Below are 6,547 nucleotides of genomic sequence, written 5' to 3' on the forward strand. Positions count from 1 at the left end.
AGATAGAAGATCTGTGCCCAGTGCAGGACTCTGGGTCCCAGTGTCAAAATATTTTGGTCTCTGTGGTGAACAAGAGCTCTGGGTCTGGTATGTGCGTCTGTGGATGGGGATGGGTTGCCATGGTCTCCTCTCCAGTATCAGAGTCACTCTTGAAGCCCTTGAACTACTGCCTAAATGCTTAGCTCTTCTAAGATAAGCTAAAAGTTATGGTACTTTCACAAATGGCTTGCCATTTTCGAGTATTGAGCTAATCGGTTAATCAACTCTTCAGCTCTTCTGATGCTTTTTGTTCTCTTAATTGTCCTCTTTAAACAAAATATGTTTGAAAACTTCCTGAAAGATAGACACTCTACAGCCTTTTCTGCACCTTCCACTTCCCATCCTACTGCAAATTTCTTTCAGGCTATATCTTCTTCCTTTTCCCTACCAAAATTTCTCTTAATAAGATTGAGTCATCATTTGTATTAGTTTCCTATTGCTGCTGCAACAAATTACCACAAACTTGGTGGTGTAGAACAATAAAAGTTTATTCTTTTATAGTTCCATATTGCAGAAGAAGCCCTAAATCACTTTCACCGGGCTGAAGTCAAGATGTTGGCAACACATGTTCCTTCTGAAGGCTCTAGGGGAGAATCTGTTTGTCTTTTCTAGCTTCTGGAGGCCACTTGGTTCCTTGGCTCATGACCCTTTCTTGTATCATCCCAGCCTCTTGCTTCTGTTGTCATATCTCATACTTCATCTTCTGTAGTAGCTCTGTCTCCCTCTTGCAGGGACACTCGTGGTTAGATTTAGGACCCACCTGCATAATCCAGGGTAGCTTCCCTATCTTAAGATCCTTAACTTAATGGCATCTGCAAAGACCCTTTGTATATAAGGTAACATTCATAGGTTCTAGGGAATTAGGGCCTGGATACCTTTGGGGGGGCGTTATTCAGCCTAACACAGCACTGATATACTAATTTTCAAGTCCAACATCATCGTCTTTTAATTCCTCATCCTAGCTCTTTTGACATTAGATACTGTCACCTAGTCTGGGGAAAATTCCCTTTTCTGACTGTCAAGAAATGTCTCTTCTCCATTGATGTGATAACTTTGTTGCTTATCTCTCCCTTTAGAATGCAAGCCCCTGAGTAGGACCCTTGGCTGTCCATCTGCTGCCCTGTCCTCACTGCATAGAATAGTGCGTGGTATTATCATATAATCAAAGGCAGCAAAGAATACAAATTAGATGACCTTTCCCCACTCCTCTTATTCTCTTTTTCTTCTCCTGGTTTTTCCTCTGTCCATATGGTCAAGTTTGGTATTTCCCTGGGCTTAGTCCTAGCTCACTTTTCTCTGCCTGTGCTAGATGGATGCAGTTCCGGCCATATTATGGGGACTCTCGGATCTGCACCTCCAGCCCAAACCTCTGATTTGAACTTCCAACTTTAATCTTTACTGGGTATCCCGCAGGCATGGCAAATTCACCTTGTCCCACCTTTCCCATCCACCAAGCACAACCAAAAACTAACCTCCCTTCCTTTTATGCTCTCTGTCTCAAAGAAAAGTGCTAGGATTTACCCAGTAGCCACAGCAAGAAGGCTGGCAGTCATCTCAGACTTCATGCTGTCTTCTACTCTCTCTCCCCCACACCTCTCCAGTCAGTCATGAAGATTTGTCAACCTCTCTCTGAAATGCGTCTTGATACCTCTTTCTGTCTAACTCCCGTGGCCCTGGTTCAAGTCCTCATTACTCCCATGAGTAGGACATAAATCAACTTAGAAACTGTTCCTCTTGACTTCTCTTGAATATGATGGAGTGACATGCTCTCAAACCTGCTGCGTGATCGATCATTACCAGTCATCCTTTCAGTCTCTGCTGAGTGGGCAGTGACTGATTTGCTCACCACCTCACCTTGGCTCCCCGAGCTGACTGGATCAAGGATAGGCACGTGATCCAAGGGTGGCTTCGGCGATAGTCCCAGCCAGCCGACACGACTTGGGTGGCTGCTAGTAAATAACAAGCTGAGTAAAATCCCTCTTTTGGGATTTCAGAATAACGAAGCTGGAGACTCAGACCCCTGTATTGCTGAACACAAGGATCAGCAGAAATGGTGGGCACGGGCAAGCTGCAGTGATGAGAAAGCAGATACTGTGAGTAAGGAGGGGAGCTGGTGAGTCAGGAGGGGAAAGGGAAAGAAAGAGGCTGAGGCACCGTGTCAACGGTGCTGCCTCCGTTTCTGTGGCTCTCCAAGACTATTTCCTGCAGCCCGGCCCCACTGTGATTCTTGTTGTCAGATTTCCATGAGTTGCTGCATTATTATCAACAAACAGAACAACCCTAGTCTGAGTGAGCCCCTGCTTCCTGCAATAAATTGGCCAAAAGGATGTTTTCCAGTAAGCCCTTTTAATGTTGTATGAGACATCTGGAGAAAGCAACACTGTAACCAAGAGCAGCAATTGTTTATTCCACTCCTTTTTATTTCATTTTATTGTTTAAATGTTTGTTTATTTTGAGAGAGAAAGTGAGAGAGAGAGAGAGAGGCAGAGAGAGAATCCCAAGCAGGCTCCATGCTGTCAGCACAGAGCCCAGTGCAGCGCTTGAACTCACAAACCGTGAGATCATGACTTAAGCTGAAGTTAGATGCCTAACTGACTGAGCCACCCAGGTGCCCCCCACTCCTTTTTAAAGCATTAGCTTAGGGAAAAAAAAGTTTATATTGGTATTTACTTTGGAAGTGGGAGAATATTATGATGAGCTTCTTGAGTCAAAATTAGTCTTTATGTAAAAACAAATTGACGCCTGCAAACATAATTTCAGAAAGGAAAAGTATGAAAACAACTATAATAATTACTGAACATTGTCTAATACTTACCAACAGTGGGATAATCAAACTACCTATTAGATGCTGTGTTTCTAGATATCTACCTTTCTGTTTTTCAGCTAGTGGAACAGAGGGTTTACTAAAGCCCTCCAGGATTCTTAGTCACATGACCACATTCCTCTCTCAAATGTGAATTAATAAGTAGATTGACAGAATATCTACAGGTAAAAAAACAACATTAGGCACATATAATCAATACTCTGAATGTGGAATACAATCAGAGAGCATCTTTATTTATGTCTCCCGCTATCCTTATAAAATGTATTCAGTGGTGGGATTTCTTACTCTGTTCAGGATAAAAAATAAAAACTGTAGGAAGTGTCAGGATTCTTCCGAGTATTCTCAGCCAGCAGAAAGTCCTGTGGTCACTTTATTTTTATTTTTATTGTTTTAAATATTTACTTATTTTTGGGACAGCGCAAGTTGGGGAGGAGCAGAGAGAAAGGGACAGAAGATCCGAAGAGGGCTCCTTGCTGACAGGCTGACAGCCGTGAGCCCAGTGTAGGGCTCGAACTCACGAGTTCACGACCTGAGCTGAAGTCGGACACTCAACTGCTCAACCAGCTGAGCCACCCAGGTGCCCCACCGTGTCCACTTTAAACTGTGATTAATGTGTCTCTTGCTATGTCAAAAATCAAAAGTTAGAACTTGCTTTAAAGTTGTCTTACCTGCAGGGTAGTGTGAAGCCATGTGCCGGTGGGAAGCTGTGGAAGGGGAAGGCCTTTCTTTCCTTGCTCCTGGAAGCTCTGGTTCTTGTAGAACTGGGATGGGGAAAGGCAGAAAACGTGGTCAGGGGCAGGAGTGTTGTCACTGAGTGGTGAAGCTGTGAGCTGGCTTCCAGCCTCCCAGGCCTGGTAGACATGTACAGTAGACATTTCACAGGGGCCTTTGCGGGGTTTTGGGAGATGTTTCACCTGCAGTTCCCTTGATTTCGGCAAATGCACTCTCCATCTCAATAGCTGCTTGCTTCCTCAGCCCCAAGGAGCCTAGGATTCTATCCCTGCTTCTCTCCTGAGGCTCCCCCAGCCTGCCCTCTCTCACATTGGGCCCACATCTGATCTATTCTTCTGGGGAAGCTCAGAGCGATGGCAGGTCTACACTCCGCAGTCGGAGCAGCTTGCTAGTTCGTCTCTCACGTGAGTTGCCAGCAGGGCGTTAGACCGCTGCGTTCTTTCTCCCTACTACCTTGGGACACACATCAGGCTTTCTGACGAGTCCCCCGCACGTCCCTTTCTCTTGACATTAGGTGACCGCAACCTTTTACTTTAGTGAGAAGTGAAAGAACCCTTTACTTAAAAAAGAAAAACAAAAATCCTCCAGATATCCTGTCTTGTCAGTCTCCAGCAGTGTTTATGTGATGCAGTAACTCCTTTGGAATGTAACATCTACTGTTTTCATGGTGTGTCACCCAACACTTTAACACCCTGAAAGTATACGGGTGTTTATTTACTTGTTTGAAATTCTTTTTTTTTTTTTTTTATTAATGTTTTTTATTTATTTTGACAGAGAGGTAGAGAGAGAATCCCAAGCAGGCTCCTTGCTGTCAGCAAAAAGCCAGATGTAGGGGTTGATCTCACTAACTGTGAGATCATGACCTGATCTGAAATCAAGAGTCAGATGCTTAACCAATTGAGCCACCCAGGCGCCCCTACTTGTTTGAAAATCTAATGTCAGAAATGTGTTGTTTGGATGAAGCCTCTGCACTTCCTGTACACCTATAACCACATGCTTATACTTAGGCAGGAAGTGCTCCGAAAGAACAAACTCCCAGGGTCTCTGGCCAGGCCATGGATTCTCTTTTAGCTCAGCAGACTCTAAACTCTCGGAACTTCTCTCACTGGTGACCCAGGAGAAGGATCAGCAACCCTAGGACACAGAGGACACATAGCTCTCAGGATGTCTGCAGCCACACAAATGGGCCGTCTTACCTATGGTCCCTTCCCCATTGGCTTTGAAGATGTGAATGTCCCGCAGGGTTGCTGGAGAGTACTGCTGAGCTTAGCATGCTTGAGGACTATAAGGACCAAGGAGGATGGGATAGAGAGGCCAGATACCCCTGAAGGATCCTGAACCCGAAGGGCTTACTGTGGATGAGGGCAAGAAGTAAGGGAGGACATGGTTACAAGGGGGAAAAACCACATTATCTGAGGTCCCTCGCAGTGTAGACCCCAAATCTATTTGGCTGCATGTTCTTTACTCCAGCCACACAAAACCACCTGCAACTTTCTAAACATGCCATGCCCTTGCATATTCTTATTTTCCACATGCTGTTCCTTCAAATGGAACATGCTCCTTATTCCCAGCCCCACTCTATTGCTCCTATTCAACCATCAAATCCTAGTCTAATTTTCTGTGAAGATTTCTTGCTATATTCCCCATCTGGCTGCATGCCATTTGATACATGTCTCGGTTCTAGCCATCACTGCTTTATTAACTTGCCTCTCCCTGCTCCCCAGGAGACAGTGATGGTCTAAGACATAGACTCATTCATTATTGTGCTCCCACCACCTGCCATCGTGCTTCAGTGTTGTAGGGACTTTTCTTAGATCTCTATAGCTGTGCAACAATTGACCATGAACTTAGTAGCTTGAAACAACACACGTTTATCTCAGATTCTTTTTTTTTCTTAAGTTTATTTATTTTTGAGATTGAGAGAAAGTGGGGGACGGGCAGAGAGAGGAGAGAGAGAGAGAGAGAGAGAGAGAGAGAGAGAGAGAATCCCAGGCAGGCTCTTCACTTTTCGGTGCAGAGCCCAATGCAGGGCTGGAACTCACGATCAATGAGATCATGACCTAAGGGGAAATAGGACACTTAACTGACTGAGCCACCCAGGCACCCATATTATCTCAGTTTCTGCAGGTCAGAAGTATGTGCATGATGTGGCTGGATTCTCTCATCACAGTCTCACTGAGCTGAAATCAAGGTGTTATGCAAGGCTCAGGTTCTCATATGGAGCTCAGGATCATCTTCTGGGCTCACTGATTGTTGACAGAATTCATTTCTCTAAGCTGTAGGACTGATGTCCCCATTTTCCTGCCAGCTGTTGACCAATAACTACTCTCGGCTCCTAGCAGCCACCACAGTTTCTTGCCATGTGGCCCCACTAGGCAGTTCACAACACTGATGCTTAGGCCAGCTGGAGCACATCTCGGATTTCTTCTGCAACCAGCCAGAAGGAACTCTGCTTTAAGAGGGCTTACCTGATGAGATCAGGCCCAACCAGGGTGATCTTCGTTTTGCCATATGATGTAACATAAACACAGCAGTGATATTTCATCATATTCAGTGAGTTCCACCCACACTCAAAGGGGGAAGGAATTATACGAGGGTGAGGGTTTGCTGGGGTCATCCTAGAATATTGCCTGCCACAGGCCTCAACAAATAATATCAAATAAGATGTGTCCCAGAAATTTGTAAATTATAAACAGTGCTATTCAATTGTAATGGTTTTTTTTTTTTTTTTTCCTCTTGTCACTTTGGAAGGCTTTTTAAGTTGCTCCCAAATCTGTGTTGAGTACAGAATCATCGAGGATGTTGTATGTGACATAATACAAGGAGGTCCCTACAGTGAGCCCAGGTAGCACTGGAAATTCAGGGTGGGTGGCAAGACCTTGTCCAACAGCTGACTGGCTACATTACCTTAGGCTAAGTCCCTGAAACTCTCTGAATGTCAGATTTCTCATT

The sequence above is a fragment of the Panthera uncia genome, assembly GCF_023721935.1.
Source record: "Panthera uncia isolate 11264 chromosome A1 unlocalized genomic scaffold, Puncia_PCG_1.0 HiC_scaffold_17, whole genome shotgun sequence".
Lineage (NCBI taxonomy): Eukaryota > Metazoa > Chordata > Mammalia > Carnivora > Felidae > Panthera > Panthera uncia.